The sequence below is a fragment of the Vanellus vanellus genome, assembly GCF_965231255.1.
Source record: "Vanellus vanellus genome assembly, chromosome: 13".
Classification (NCBI taxonomy): domain Eukaryota; kingdom Metazoa; phylum Chordata; class Aves; order Charadriiformes; family Charadriidae; genus Vanellus; species Vanellus vanellus.
In genome coordinates, this window is record NC_138918.1 from 16,022,932 (window position 1) to 16,039,124 (window position 16,193).

Here is a 16,193-nt window from a genome sequence, read left to right on the forward strand (position 1 = left end):
CAATGCACAATACATTTTAAATCAGATTTTCTACCTGCATATTTCAATATTATTAGTGCTAATAAAAGCAAAGGTTTGCCATAACTGAGACTGAACAGTTTTCGGACAGTGATACCTGCTTTCCCAGTCATGGTGCATTACAGCTTTAAAGGTTCATGTAAAAGCCTGACATGTCATGATGGAATTTGTGAAATTTTAAAGCTTTTTTCCTTACTGAGCACCTGGCAGCAACTTGAGCTCTAGATGTCTCTTTCAGAAGTATTGGATATATATCTCATGACTTTCAAACAATTAAAAAATGATAAGACTTTAAAATGAAATAGTGATAAGCAAGTGGGAGCATAAAGTCCTAACTGCATTTCAAAAATCTGTGGAATCTTACTATATCTAGGATACAATACAGGCAAGGGAAAAAACCCATACTTTTGAAAAGGATGATTTTAATTCATGAGTTATCTTCATGAACTCAGCAGAACAGTTATCCTCCCATCCCTCAGTTGTTTCAAATCCAATAAACAGAAAACTGTCACTTCTGCTGTTTCCACCTTGCAGTATCAAATAAGCGTAGATTTTAAAAGTACAAACTATTCATGGTTGTGCAAATGCTTGTGGGTTTTTTCAGAGTAACATCAAAAGTAAAAATTGTGAGTTCTTTTGATGAAATATGAAACTATTAAAAAGATTATTTTATTTTCTTAGGCTACCAAAAAAGTTTTTTTTAACCTGACTTACCTGTCAGAAAGTGACCCATTCACTGTGAGTTGATTTGTTGAGGTAGTTTTTAAAGTGTACAGAGGGACCAAGTAAGAAAGGTACACTGAAGTACAAAATAGTTATTTAATGCGAGAGACTCAATACAAAGCCAGTATCAGCAAAGCGAGTAGGCTGAGCATTTGTGTGATCACATGTGTGCAAGGGTTGTCTTCCACTGCTCCTTAGAACAGGTGAATCATCAATGTTGTTGAGTTGCTCTTTTCCAGTTCTCTGCTTGTCTTCCTTAGGAGTTTTATACTCTTCCTTGTGAACATTTTTCTTGAGCAACTAAATACTACGTTCTCAGTAGTTGCCCTTTTATGTTTGGTTTTAGTGCTTTTATCTTGCGTTCCCTTAGATCGCATATCCTCTTATACCTTAACAACAGTTTTCTTAGCATAAGTGAGGCAAGGTCACATACCTGTGCTGCACCGAACTGGGCCTTCATTTGCAGAGAGCTGAATCCCTGGGTTGAGGGTAACAAGAATGCTTCATTTATCATAATAGAGGAAATTTTTTTTACTTAAACATTCCAGGAGCAAGCTTTTCACTGAATTGGGCATATAATTTGCAGTAGTTCTCTGGACTCCCCTCCTCTCTCCAGCAAAGATGTTTTGTTCAAAGTACTTCAGCCACTCTATTGCTCTCTGAAGTAATATAGAAATATGGGAGAAGTGATTTTGTTTACTGGTAGCTCATAATTACCTGTTTTGAATAGCTGAAAGAAACAAAACATTTGAAAGACAAGTCTAGGTTTTCAGAACTGGCCTCTGACTTGAAGTGCTCACTTTAAAATCAATCACAGCACTTTCTGGCATGTGTTCTAGTGGCTCTGTTGTGAGCATTGGGTTAATACAAGATTGTGAAAATCTCCATTTGGTGCAGGACTATGGTAGACATCCATATGTTGAAGCTTTGCCACACACATCTTCCTCAACTGGCTCCTTAAGGTTAATTTAAAAAGTGCTGATTAAATTCTGTATAAATCTGTAATTACAAGTTGTTCATAGCGTGTGGAAATTTTGAAGGTACTTGGATTGTGTGCATAAAAACACAGCTATATCTGTATTAGAACGCTTGTATTTAAGGGTATTCAATAAACAGATGGAGAAAGTATTTAGCGTCAGGGCTTTTGATCCCCATAGCCATCTATGTGATTGGTTATCTTCCATGGAAATATCTTTGTGGAAGATGGAGAATCACTGCCGATTTTTATTTTACTCCAGATTTTTAATTGCCTGGCTGATTTTGGGGGAACCAAGGTGAGTTGTCTGCTCTGAAGATCTGACCCACTGGGATATCTCTTTTCCTTAGATAAAAATTGGTTCCAGAATTGTCTTCTGTATCTTCATCCTTCAATGTAACTCTGTCTTGGATTTGCATATAGATTGTGACACAGAGAACAAGATCAGCAGAGAGAGAGAGATGAGGTTTCTGTTTTCATGTTAATGTTTAATCTGTAAACAGAAGAAATCCATCAGTTGAAGCCTGCCTAGTGTACTGGAACTGGTATTTTACTCCAACCTAAAAAAACCCCAACCAAACACACACAGCTGCTAGCTACTTTACATGTGAAGGCCATTATGTCCAAATTCTTTAGAATCATAGAATCGTCTAGGTTGGAACAGACCTTTAAGGTCATCAAGTCCAACCATCAACCAAACACTGCCAAAACCACCACTAAACCATGTCTCTAAGCACCAAGTCTACCTGTCTTTTAAATATCTGCAGGGATGGCAATTCCACCACTTCCCTGGGCAGCCTGGTCCAATGCTTGACCATCCCTTCTCTGAAGAAATTTGTCCTGATATCCATCCAAAACCTCTTCTGGCGTAACTTGAGGCCATTTCCTCTGCTCGTATCACTTATGACTTGGGAGAAGAGATCTACCCCCATCTCTATGCAACCTCGTTTCAGGTAGTTGTAGAGAGCAACAAGGTCTCCCCTCAGCCCCTTTCTCTCCAGGCTAAACAACCCCACTTCCCTCAGCCGCTCCTCATAACACTTGTGCTCCAGACCCCTCACCAGCTTCGCTGCCCGTCTGGACTCACTCCAGCACTTCAGTGTCTTTCTTGGAGTAAGGGGCCCAAAACTGAACGCAGTACTCCAGGTGGGGCCCCACCAGTGCCGAGTACAGGGAGACGATCACTGCCCTAGTCCTGCTGTCCACACTATTCCTGATACAGGCCAGGATGCTGGTTGCCTTTTTGGCCACCTGGGCACACTGCTGGCTCAAATTCAGCTGCCTGATGGTAGGTATTTGGCATAATTTTATGCTGTCTTGCAAGATGGTTTTTTTATTTTTTTTTTTTATTTATTGATTTATCTTTGTGAACTGGGTTTATTTAGTGTAATGGCCTCACCATCTCTAAGTGGCAGAATGTAGTTCCTTTGGAAAGTCATGCTTTGAGGTGTTTGGTTCACTTCACCTACAGGTGAAACTAATTGAATGTCTGTCTCCCACTTCAGTGTTTATGAAGAGATGCTGGGTTTCCTTAGTATGGCTATTAAATCTATTATGATCTTCCACAGGAAAAGTTAATATATGTAGAAGTCGGTAGCCTGGAAGTGTGCATAAAAAGTAATGTTTGCCTTTGAGTGGTATTTTGTGTGAGCTGTTAGGTCTCAGGATGTGCCAAATGAAATCAACAAACCAATGTAATATATACTCGATTACTGTACATCTTTTTTTTTTTTCCAGAAATAAGGTAATTATTTAGTGGGCTTACTAGTCAACTAATAGATTAAGTAGGCTTAGTCATTCAGCAGTCTCTGAAATTGTTTGCTTCAGAAATGAAATGGTGGTTTATTGCAGCTGAACTGTGAGGGTGGATGAATGGAATCGAATGCTCAGCCAGATGCTGGAGCATGATCCGCAAAAGTCCTTATTTAGGAATCGTTTTGGTTACAATGATTCTAGTGACAGCTAAAGCACCAGTAAGCATTCTGCTACACAGCCATGTTACTTGAAGTGGAAGATTTGAGATAATCAACATCACAAAGAATTTCTTTAATATGACTGTATTAATTAAAGAGGAATTTAAATTGTTCGGCCCCAGGGGCTCAGGGATGCTTGGGATAAATCAAGATGTCCTTTGGCATTCTTACACTGCTTAGCACACTACATAATGTGGCTTATTTCTGACTTTACAACCGTCTGCAACAGGTTAAAACTATCTTTCACTGATACCATATAACTTGGTTTGTGAGTTTGACACAGCTGCTTAGCTTTCTGGAGTTCTTTTCATACCAAATCCTATCTTTTAAAAATTCACCTTCCTGCACGTATTTGGCTTCTTGAGACCAATTTTCATCCTGTGAAGCCATCAAAGTGATTACTTTTCTAGGAGTGAACCAGTAATAGGAAAAAATATTTTCATAGTGGCTAGTTTGATAGTATTTTCCTTGAAATAGCATTTCAAATGTTTACCAAGTCCTAAATAATGAACAGGGGTCTTTGGGGTTCTGTTTTCATGTACGCGGGGGAGGGTGGTGAAATGGAGGGATGGGGACTTTCTGGAATCATTGAGGAAAAGTTACCCTTTTTAGTTGAGAGATATTTCTAACTAGCTAGACTTGTCTGCGTCTCATTTTAATCTGGGTGCCTTGGGCTTCGTGAATGTGTTTTTTTGATAATTGCTTTGTTAGTCCTCTGACACTGAGTGACAGTACTTTTTCAGTGCTTGACAGCCAAATCTATTGGCATGCGACAATCCTCATACACAGTGAGGTGTTTTCTTTCTGCCTGGTGACAGTAAGAGCTTCCAAGTTGACAGAGTGGGGCTAAGATCTTTACAAGTGAGAAGAAAGCTGAGAGAGGATGAGGAGGTTCTTGGTCAAAATAAAAGCATTCATTTAGTTCATCCTTCCTGCATAATGAAATAACAGGAGATCTGATAGCAACATGTTAAAACATCATTTTATTTGTGTTGCTTATAGAAAATTCTATCACTTAGCTTACTGTCAGGGTCCTCATGACTTGAAAATTTTTGCAGTAAATGTAACCAATAGTTTTTCTTTCAGTAAGGTGGCGGGTGTTTTGATGTAGAAGGAGAATATATGTGTATTCAGGGTTTTTTTGTATACATTCAATTTTTCAAAAAGTTAAAGATGATTTTGGGAGCTGTAAGTGTTTTACAGTGTCTTGAGTGATGTGTTGCTTTCATTTTATGCTTTGGGCTCTTTCCCACTAGAAAATAATGAGTTGATTAGTCAAAATTCCTGTAATAAATTCAAGACATTCTAATAAACTGGGTTGGCGGTGGGCAAAAGGATGCCTAAGCTAATAGAGAGCTTGCTTTACCCGCATGGATGATAATATTAACTGGTAATATTAACTTGCTGTCATGGGGTGGGGGGGAACCAAAACAAAAATACAACCAAAAACCAAACAAACTCCTTGCTGAGCTTATTCAGTTGGCAGCTAATTGCCCATCAAGAATAACGGTTCAAAGAATCAGGAGATGAGTGATCAAAAGGGGTTAGGTTATTATGGATGAATGTGGTTGATTACTGGATATTTGTTTTCTTCCTGGATGTTCTCCTTGGATATTCACAAAAATGTCTCTACTGATTCGCCTTTCCAACTGGATTCCATTGCATCAGTATTTCATTTGTATTTTTTCCTTCTGTTCGTGGTTGTTCTCTCTTCCTGCCAAAATGCGAGGATTTGGACGTGGCTGGGAGACTGTCTGCAGCTTCAGTTACTGCTGGTCTCTAAGACCCAAGAATACTTCTCAAATACTGCCTAAATGTGGTGTATATATGGGTGTGTGCACAAAGGTACACTTGGCGATGTGGCTTTCATCCAGTAGTTCTGGTACCCTTCCCATTAGTCCAAATGCACGGCAGTGATCACCTCTATTCCATTATTAACTAATGAAGTACTATTTAAAGAGGACAGGGACAAGTTACAAGGACGCTTCACCCACAATAGGTGGTGAACCATGTTATATATCCTTTTACGTCTAATGAAGACATGTCAGAAAAAAGCCTGTATGTTTTAGCCTGTGTAATACAGCAGTTTTATAATATGAATGCTTTTCTGAAATTAGTTCTATAAATCTGTTTGTGTGCTTACAATAAGGCATGATAACATTGACTTTTTTCTGTCTGACTTGGATGCCATCGTTGCTCACAGGCACCTAGTCTTTAAAGAATTTCAGTGTTATCAACCTTAGTGGTATTTTGTAGCTCTGGATTTGATACTGCAGTTTTTAAGACACCTATACCAAATATGCAGGAGAAGTTTTTTTGGTGGGGAATTTTAAGTCAGGCTTTTATTCTGTGTCATTTTGTAAGACATGTTTTGGCCGAGTTAATCGTGATCTTCACTCAAATTCTAAAACGTAGTCCATTCCAAGAAAATAATGGGTCATTTGAAAATTGAAGTTTAGGAGATATCATTCTGTATCTGCTCAGTTCTTTGCTGTTTTGAAACACCTGAAAACTTTGAAGTGCATGTGGACTTCAAATTAAAAGTCCTACTATTTGTTATCCCACACTAGCATCTTAAATATTTATCATTTTTCACAGCTTTGTTCATTTTGGTGTCTTTTTTAACCCATGGCTCACACTTTTCCTTTTGTTTCCCATATTATTTCAAATTTAGTTAAGTATCACAGGTTGGTCTGGCAGTTGCAGTAACTTTCAATGACAAACTAGTTGTTACTGAAATTAGTGGAAATATTGCTAAATGATAACAGAGCATGGCCTAGTATCTTAAACAACTAAATCAGATTGCAGAGAACTTAAAACAGCTCATACTGATTCAAAAGGTAAGAATAACACATTCTAGAGACTGTCAGAGTGATAGCTTCATAAAACCTATGGTCTTCCTCTGCTGCTTTAAAAAAAAAAAAACACACCATCTTTGCATGCTATCAGCACACAAATTTAAAACAGGCTTAATTTTTTGTTGCTCTCAATTATGTAGTGAAGTCTTCAGATTGAATTTTGTGATTTAATCTTCTGTATCATTTCTGTCTGTTCCCAAGATGTCTTCACTTGAAATGTAGCATTTCGTAAAACTGAATGAAAATGCCTTAGAATGGTGTAATCTTTTCAGGTGATGTGCTTTTTTTAATTTTTTTTTTCAAATAAGAAGTTCGTTCACTAGAGGGTTTTGAAAGTGCTGTTGTGCAAGTTGATTATTCCTAATGTTTTTAGGCTTACTTGGGTTACATACAAGCATATGGGATTCTGTGAAAAATGCATGATTTCATCTGTGCCACTTGAAACAAATTTGCTTATTCCTCCCTCCCTCTCTCTCTCTCTCTCCCCCCCCCCACCCCTTTGTTTTTATTAACCACATAAAGCTGACATAAAGATTTGGAGCCTTGAAATGTCCAACACATTCTGTCTTTGACAGCGTAGTTTAATCTGAATTGCATTTTTGGAAAGAAGTGGCCCTAAAGCATCTTGAATTATGCATTATATCAATTATCTTGGTAGAAGAAACACACAAAATACATTTAATTATAGGTCATAACCTAGCAAATCATAAAAATCCTGTTCTGAAGTAAATTGTTGCCACTAATTAGCTTTCCTGTTTGCTAGTACTAACATAAATTCAATTCATACCTTGCTAATATAGGGTATATTATTGGATATAATTAATTTTAAAAAGAGTTGAATCCAGAAGGCGTAAAATAATGATGTGCCCAGTCACTAAATGATTTTCTAATATTAAAGGATATATAAAGGGAAATCTATTTTCAATAGCTTTAAATATGGTATGGTGAGGTTGATTGTATTTTACTCCTCACTTAAAATCCAGCAAGGAAGGTGCTCTGTCAAGTTTTGGTTTTGGGTTTTTTTGTGTTGTTTTTTTGTTTGGTTTTTTTTTTTTTTGTCTTGCATTAAGTGTTTCACAGAAGTTTTACATATTGTTGTGTAAGTTTTGCTACTCCTACCTAAACTTCGATATTTAATATTTGGATATAATGTAACTGTGTATTCAAGAAAGATGATGGTGCTCAAGAATCTCTCTGGGGTATTTATATTGGACTGCACTGTGGTCCCAACAGCAAGCCGTGAGGATTAGAATCCCTATTTCAGAGTTTTAAGCAGAAGATCCTTAGCTGTCATAGTGGATGCTTTTCTCTTCCCCTTCCCACACGCCACCCCCCTGTTGGAAGTTGTAATTTCCTGTCTTCTCTTTTTAGGATCTTAATTCAAAGGATTCAAGGATCACCAGCACTTACACTAATTTACACAATTACGTAGGAGGTTGTTGCTCTTTAACTAGCAAAGAAGAGAGGATAACATAAAGGGACACTGAAATTAATAAAAGAAATCATTATTTAATAATCACAAATCAGTCCTCATTTTCTCACACTTCCCTTTATGTGGAGTACAAATTAGAATATAGTAGGGTATCATTGTTCTTAACTTTTTTTGGTACTATGTTGTAAAAGTCAAAAACAAGAAACAGGATGAATACTTGAATAAATTGCTATTGTGAAGTAAAATACAGCACGCAGACATACCAAAGGTACATATATATGCAGCATTCTGGGCTAGGCAATAGGTAGTGGTAACATGACCTCCTTTTTTTACTCAAATAGGAAAAGCATTTTAAAAAAAAGAAACAGGAAGCTACTGTTGTCATAATGCAAGGAGGGAATGTGAGTAGAGGCAATGGGACTGAATCAGTGCTGTCAGATTTGTTGAGTTATGGAGCACCCTTTTTTGTTTTTTAAATGAATGTATATCTTTTAAAGTGCACTAGTGTATATCCTGTAGTATGCTCTTGATCTCTTTTATTTTTTGAGCGCTGTTTGAGCTGTAAGCTCTATGAATCAGCTAGGCAACTTGTATAACAGAAATAAAGTAACTACCTAAATCAGTGCATAATAAAATCAAGTCCAGTGTAGCCTGAGGTACAATGATAACATACTATCGGGTGCAGTTCACAGATATGAGAAAATATCTTTAGCCTAATAAAGCATGTAGTCATAACTAATCCCTTACAATATCTGAGAGGCAGTAAATACTTCACATCAATTTCTCGTGATGCACTTTTTAGTTTTCATTGGTCTTGCTGCAGATTCACATGGATTTATTTAGGTTTTTTCTATTTTGGACCTACTCTGACAGTTCAGTAAGATCAATGGAAACCATCTCATGTATTGAATCTTCTGTGTAGTTAAGATGGTGACATGAGAAGAGGCAGAAAGTCCATCAGAAATCATGAATGAAGGTGTGAGAGGCAAAAAAAAAAAAAAAAAAAAAAAAAAAAAAAAAAAAAAAACAAAACCCAAACCAAAATAACCCCAAACCCAACCCACACAAAAATCCTTCCTGAAATAATATCTTGCAGAAAATGCTTGTAATAAAAATTAAATGAAAATGTATGTTTGCTTCTGCGGTCCATATTTACTGTCCAGATTTACTGTCCAGATTTGCTCCTGGGCAATATTGGCAGTCTGTGCAATTTACGAGACCACACTTAATCATAGAATGGTTTAGGTTGGAAGAGACCTTGAAGATCATTGAGTTCCAACCCCGCTGCCTTAGGCAGGGACACCTCCCACTAGACCAGGTTACCCAAGGCCACATCCAGCCTGGCCTTGAACACCTCCAGTGATGGGGCCTCAACAACTTCTCTGGGCAATCTGTTCCAGTGCCTTACCACCCTCAAAGTGAAAAACTTCCTAGTGTTTAATCTGATCTTGCCCTCTTCCAGTTTAAAGCTATTCCCCCTCATCCTATCACTACATGCACGAGTAAAAAGTCCTTCCACAGCTCTCCTGTAGGCCCCCTTTAGGTACTGGAATGCCGCAACAAGATCTCCCTGGAGCCTTCTCTTCTCCAGGCTGAACAGCCCCAGCTCTTTCAGCCTCTCCTCGTAGGAGAGGTGCTCCAACCCTCGGATCATCCTCGTGGCTCTCTTCTGGACATGCTCCAGCAGGTCCATGTCCTTCTTATGTTGGGGACTCCAGAGCTGGATGCAGTACTCCAGGTGGTGTCTCACGAGAGTGGAGGGGCAGAATCACCTCCTTTGACCTGCTGGCCACGCTGCTTCTGATGCAGCCCAGGATGGGGTTGGCCTTCTGGGCTGCGATCGCACACTGCTGGCTCATGTTGAGCTTCTCGTCAATCAGCACACCCAGGTCCTTCTCCTCGGGGCTGCTCTCCAGCCATTCCCTGCCCAGCCTGTATTTGTGCTTGGGATTTCCCTGACCCAGATGTAGGACCTTGCACTTGGCCTTGTTGAACTGCATGAGGTTGGCTTGGGCCCATCTCTCCAGCCTGTCCAGGTGCCTCTGGATGGCATCCCTCCCCTCCAGGAAGTCTACCTCGCCAAACAGCTTGGTATCATGGGCACACTTGCTGAGGGTGCAGTCGACCCCACTGTCCATGTCGTCGACAAAGTCGGTGAACAGTACAGGCCCCAGTACCGACCCCTGAGGAACACCACTCGTCACTGCTCTCCACTTGGACATCGAGCTGTTGACACCAACTCTTTGAGTGCGACCGTCCAGCCAGTTCTTTATCCACCGAGTGGTCCATTTGTCGAATCCATGTCTCTTCAATTTAGAGACCAAGATATGGCGTGGGACGGTGTCGAACGCTTTGCACAAGTACAGGTAGATGACATCGGTTGGTCTTCCCTTGTCCACTGCCGCTGTAACCCCTTCGTAGAAGGCCAGCAAATTTGTCAGGCATGACTTGCCCTTGATGAAGCCATGCTGGCTGTCACCAATCACCTCCTTGTTTTCTATGTGCCTCAGCAGAGTTTCCAGGAGGATCTGCTCCATGATCTTGCCAGGCACAGAGGGGAGACTGACTGGCCTGTAGTTCCCTGGCTCTTCCTTGTTTCCCTTTTTGAAAATGGGGGTTATGTTTCCCCTTTTCCAGTCGGCAGGAACCTCGCCAGACTGCCGCGACTTCTCAAATATGATGGCTAGTGGCTTAGCGACCTCATCTGCTAGCTCCCTCAGCACCCACGGATGTATCTCATCAGGTCCCATGGACTTGTGCACCTTCAGATTCCTCAGGTGGTCTTGTACTTGATCTTCACCTACAGTGGGCAGTTCTCCATTTTCCCAATCCTCGCCTTTGCATTCTGTGTCATGGGCAGTGCGGCTGCAGTCCTTGCAAGTGAAGACTGAGGCAAAAAAGTCATTGAGTACCTCAGCTCTGTCTCTGTCCCGGGTAACCAGCTCTTGCGTTTCCTTCTGGAGAGGGCCCACATCTTCCCTAGTCTTTCTTTTCTCGCTGACATACTTAAAGAAGAATTTTTTTGTTCGTCTTGGTGTCCCTGGCCAGTTTTAGTTCTGTCTGGGCTTTAGCTTGTCTAACCTGATCCCTAGCTGCTCGAACGCTTCCTCTGTATTCCTCCCAGGCTACCCGCCCCTGTTTCCACTCCCTATAGGCCTCCTTTTTCCTTTTGGTCATGTCCAGGAGCTCCTTGTTCATCCATGCAGGCCTCCTGGCTTTTCTGCCTGCCTTCCTCTTTGTAGGGATGCATCACTCCTGAGCTTGGAGGAGGTGGTCCTTGAATATTAACCAACTGTCTTGGGCCCTTCTTCCCTGCAGCGCTTCATCCCATGGCACCGTACCAAGCAGATTCTTCAAGAGGCCAAAGTCAGCTCTCCCAAAGTACAGGGTGGTTAGCTTGCTGTGCACCTTCCTTGCTGCTTCGAGGATCTTGAACTCAACCATTTCATACAGCCCAGGCTACCCTTGAGTTTGAAACTGTCTACCAGCCCCTCCTTGTTGGTGAGAACAAAGTCCAGCATAGCTCCTCTCCTCATTAGCTCCCCAACCACTTGGAGAAGGAAGTTGTTGTTTGGAATATTTTAGGGTCCTGTTTTAAAAATTATTCAAAGAAGTGCAACTACAGTCTTACTGAAGCTGAAAGAAGTTTTATAAAAGATGTAAAGTGGCTCAGCTAGCCAGTGCCGAGTGCTTTTGTAAGATGACTGATAGTGCTGTAGTCTGGATTTGAAAGTAGTCCAGGTTTTGTTCTTGAAATTTACTTTAGTAAAAGTCCACTCTGCTTTTGTCAATAGATATAATGATTTGAAAATCTGCATTTGAATGTGGTATGTGTATGTGGGGGGTGGTTTTTTTTTTGTTTTGTGTTGTGTTTTGGGGTTTTTTTTTTTAGGTTTGACCTGAGCATGTGTGACGTTACGTACTGTTTTCTTAAAGCCCATGATTCTTTGTGCTCAAATAAGCTCCAGGTAAGGTGTAGCAATCTTGCTATGACAGAGAGTATAGCAAAGGGGAGTTGTCTGTCTGCTTTCCAAACAGACATCTGGAATACACAAGTTAAGATCTTTGTCTGCTAGTGCTCTAGAAGGGGCAAAGGGAAGTTTTTCAAATATCTTAGATAAATATCCTACAGAAAAGTGCTGTATAAAGTAATAAGTATTTTGTCTTCATACAATTAATACTGCCATGCCCATTGGTTGTTGAATCTAGAATTAATGTTTCTCATTTAGGGAGAAAATTAGAAGGGACAAACGCCAACTAGAACTTAATGTGGCTACTGCTGTTAAGGACAAGAAAAAAAGTTTCTATAAATACATGAACAATAAAAGGAGGAGTAAGTATAATCTCTTTGCTTTAGTAGACGGGGGAAACATAGTGACCAAGGATGAGGAAAAGGCTGAGATGCTTAATGCCTTCTTTGCCTCGGTCTTCAGTAGTGGGACCAGTTGTTCTCTGAGTACCCAGCCTCCTGAGCTAGTAGATAGGGGCAGAGAGCAGAATGAAGCCCCCATAATCCAAGGGGAAATGGTGAGTGACCTGCTCCAGCACCTAGATGTATGCAAGTCTATGGGGCTAGATGGGATCCAGCTGAGGGTACCGAGGGAGCTGGCAGAAGTGCTCACCAAGCCACTTTCCATCATTTATCAGCAGTCCTGGCTAACCAGGGAGGTCCCACTTGACTGGAGGTTAGCAAATGTGACACCCATCTACAAGAAGGGCCAGAAGGAGAATCTGGGGAACTACAAGCCTGTCAGTCTGACCTCGGTGCCTGGGAAAGTTATGGACCAGATCATCCTGAGTGCCATTACACAGCACATGCAGCACAACCAGGTGGTGAGGCCCAGTTAGCACGGATTCATGAAAGGCAAGTCCTGCTTGACTGACCTGATCTCCTTCTATGACAAGGTGATGTGCTTAGTGGATGAGGGAAAAGCTGTGGATGTTGTTTACCTGGACTTTAGCAAAGGCTTTGACAGTGTTTCCCACAGCATTCTCCTGGAGACACTGGCTGCTCATGGCAGAAAAGGACCTGGGGGTGTTGGCCAACAACTGGCTGAATATGAGCCAGCAGTGTGCCCAGGTGGCCAAGAAGGCAACCAGCATCCTGGCCTGTATCAGGAATAGTGTGGACAGCAGGACTAGGGCAGTGATCGTCTCCCTGTACTCGGCACTGGTGGGGCCCCACCTGGAGTACTGCGTTCAGTTTTGGGCCCCTTACTCCAAGAAAGACACTGAAGTGCTGGAGTGAGTCCAGACGGGCAGCGAAGCTGGTGAGGGGTCTGGAGCACAAGTGTTATGAGGAGCGGCTGAGGGAAGTGGGGTTGTTTAGCCTGGAGAGAAAGGGGCTGAGGGGAGACCTTGTTGCTCTCTACAACTACCTGAAACGAGGTTGCATAGAGATGGGGGTAGATCTCTTCTCCCAAGTCATAAGTGATACGAGCAGAGGAAATGGCCTCAAGTTACGCCAGAAGAGGTTTTGGATGGATATCAGGACAAATTTCTTCAGAGAAGGGATGGTCAAGCATTGGACCAGGCTGCCCAGGGAAGTGGTAGAATTGCCATCCCTGCAGGTATTTATTGTGGTGATTAAGAGGCATACTTGCATTGGGGACATTGATAGTAGAACAGAATAGAATGTGGAGGAGAATCTAGAAAAATATTCTGTTTCTTAGTGGAAACAGCAGATGAGTTCAATGTGTTATTCCTGAAAAAAAAAAAAGAAGTGAAGATGGGAAAGTTCAAGATGAGAAATTACAGGCTAGTGAACACAGGGATAAATCAACCCTTACAGGATTATAGCTACTTCCTTAGGAAAGAAATTTGTGTTAACCCATACAAGGAATCCAATATTGAAGGAATGGAGGGATCAGAAACAGGTCAGAGATACATCACCATCTTTAACAGGGATTGAAAACTGGAGACATAATCTGTACTGTTCAAGTAACTTTTGGAATTTGATGTCTAGAGTGGTATGTGAGCTTGAAGACAAAAACTTCATAGTTAAAATAGGTGATGAGCATATTTACTACAACACTTCTGAGATTTCCAAAATAACATGGGGGAGAGACTATATAAAGTTACTTTGCCATAATAAAATGATTGCAAGAAGAACATATACTTAGTTGATTGATACTGAGTAGGTTCATTCATTCTTGGAACAAGTTAGATCAAGCAACACTTCATACTAAATAAAATAGTAATGTTGCTAAGTGGAGCTAGGGCTTACTAGGAAACACCCAGTTGCAATTGTACAAAAACTTGGAGCAGAAACCATGGCAAAAGATTTATATGTGAGGTGTTTAACGCATTTTAGTAATTGTATTTTTAAATAGATGATAAGGGAAATTGAGTAGGAATGATACAGAAGTTAAAGCACGAAAGCACGGATAAGCAATCTTGTTTAGTGCAGATCTGCTTTCGAACACTGTTGTATAATGGTACTGAAAGCAGGAAGGGTTTGTCTGCGAGGGAGGGCTAGATTCAAACCCTTTGTAGGCAATTATAAACTTGTTAAACTGAACGGAATCTTTGGAGTTTCAGATTTAGAAACATGAAAATAAAATTAAAAAATATGTCGGTGGCCTTGTTACGTTGATGGTGTAGGTGATGATCTTGGATAAGAAAGCAGAGCAAAATTTTGCCATAAGTTCATGAATCTGGGTGGGTACTCCCTCCCTAGCTAGACACTAAACCTTGCAGACTCCAGTTTTCCCTATACGGTGGGGTAAGGAAAGTTATTGCAGACAGTAGGTGATAATACGTGCGATCCCATACCTCTAGCTAGGTCTGTAACGTTAATTTTCATATTTGCATATTTAAAATCTTTCTCATATGATTTGCTTTCTTGTAACAAAGGCAAACAGTGGCCCTTCACACTGGACACTACATGCTGGAGACTGTAGTAAAATAGTTTGCAGAAAAAGACCAGTCTCTTAATGCTGGAGTTGTTTGGTGGACTCCCATGAGAAAAAGTCACATGTGATTGTATCAGTTGTTTTACTCAGAAGTGAAACAGATCAATGAAAACTGTTAAATAAGTCTAGGACGTTTGTTTTGGTTTTTTGCTTGTTTTCCCTCTGAAGTGAAAGAAAGTGAATTAAGGGTTAACTTAGGATAGGACTAAAATAACTGAAAATAAGAGGGGGGAGGGAGACCACCTCAGTAGCTTTTTCTAGCCCAAAATCAGAAAATTATTTCAGAAAAACATTAAAAAGGAAGGAGGAGAAAAGCGCAGCCTTATTCTCTGTGAACATTTAGTGCTAATGGTAGAATATTAGTAATGGGATACTGCCAGACATTTGAAGAGGTCCACATCTGTTTTGCATGTTTATTTGTTCAAAGCACCTGAGAAGCTGTGTGAGATACCGATAGGATTCAGAATTTGAAGCCCAAAGTGATTTGGAAACAATAATATAAATTTGGTTAGCCACAAGTAGATAAATGTTTCAGAGTGCTGTGACACTAGGAATTCTCTGACCTGGAGTGAATGTCCTTCAAAGGCGGGAAATGCTAGCTTTACAACAATAGCAAAGTACGACTTTAATCAGAAGAGAAAAAGCATTAATATTGTATGGAAAACTTTGATTTCTTAAATGATGATAACCCAGTGAGTTTCCCGCTCATAATCCAGGTTATGTTATGTATTGAAGATTTTACGAGTTCTCCAGATGTGTTATTATCACTGTTTATCCTCAGATTCATATCCTGTGTGGGCTGCAGAAAATCAGTCAATTAGTAGTGGTAGGTGGGTAGATGTCTTGGGGATTAAGGCACTCAGATATCTATTTGTTAATCATGCAAATAAATAAATAAAGGCAGATGCCAGAATCTGTTGTTACCTAGATACCAGTGACTATGACTCAGAAGCTTTTGATCTTTTAACACTACAGAAGTTTTTCCTCTGAGTTGGAAAATAAGTGGTTTTTACTTTTCTCTATTGGATGTTTTTTTTCTGATAAGAGTTAAAGAAAAGAGTAACTTACATTATTTGTGCACATATATGACCACTCCAATCATATTTTATTTTTTTTTTTATTATTTTCCCAGTTCTTATATTATTTTACTTATTCCCTGCTTAAAATGGGATTCTTGTCAAACAAGAATCAATTTAAGAAAAACCCTTATGTGTATTTGTGTAACATCACATTGTTAAGCTTGGTTCTTCCCATGAAAACAGCACTGTAATCTATTCACTTTATGGAATGTTGAATAAA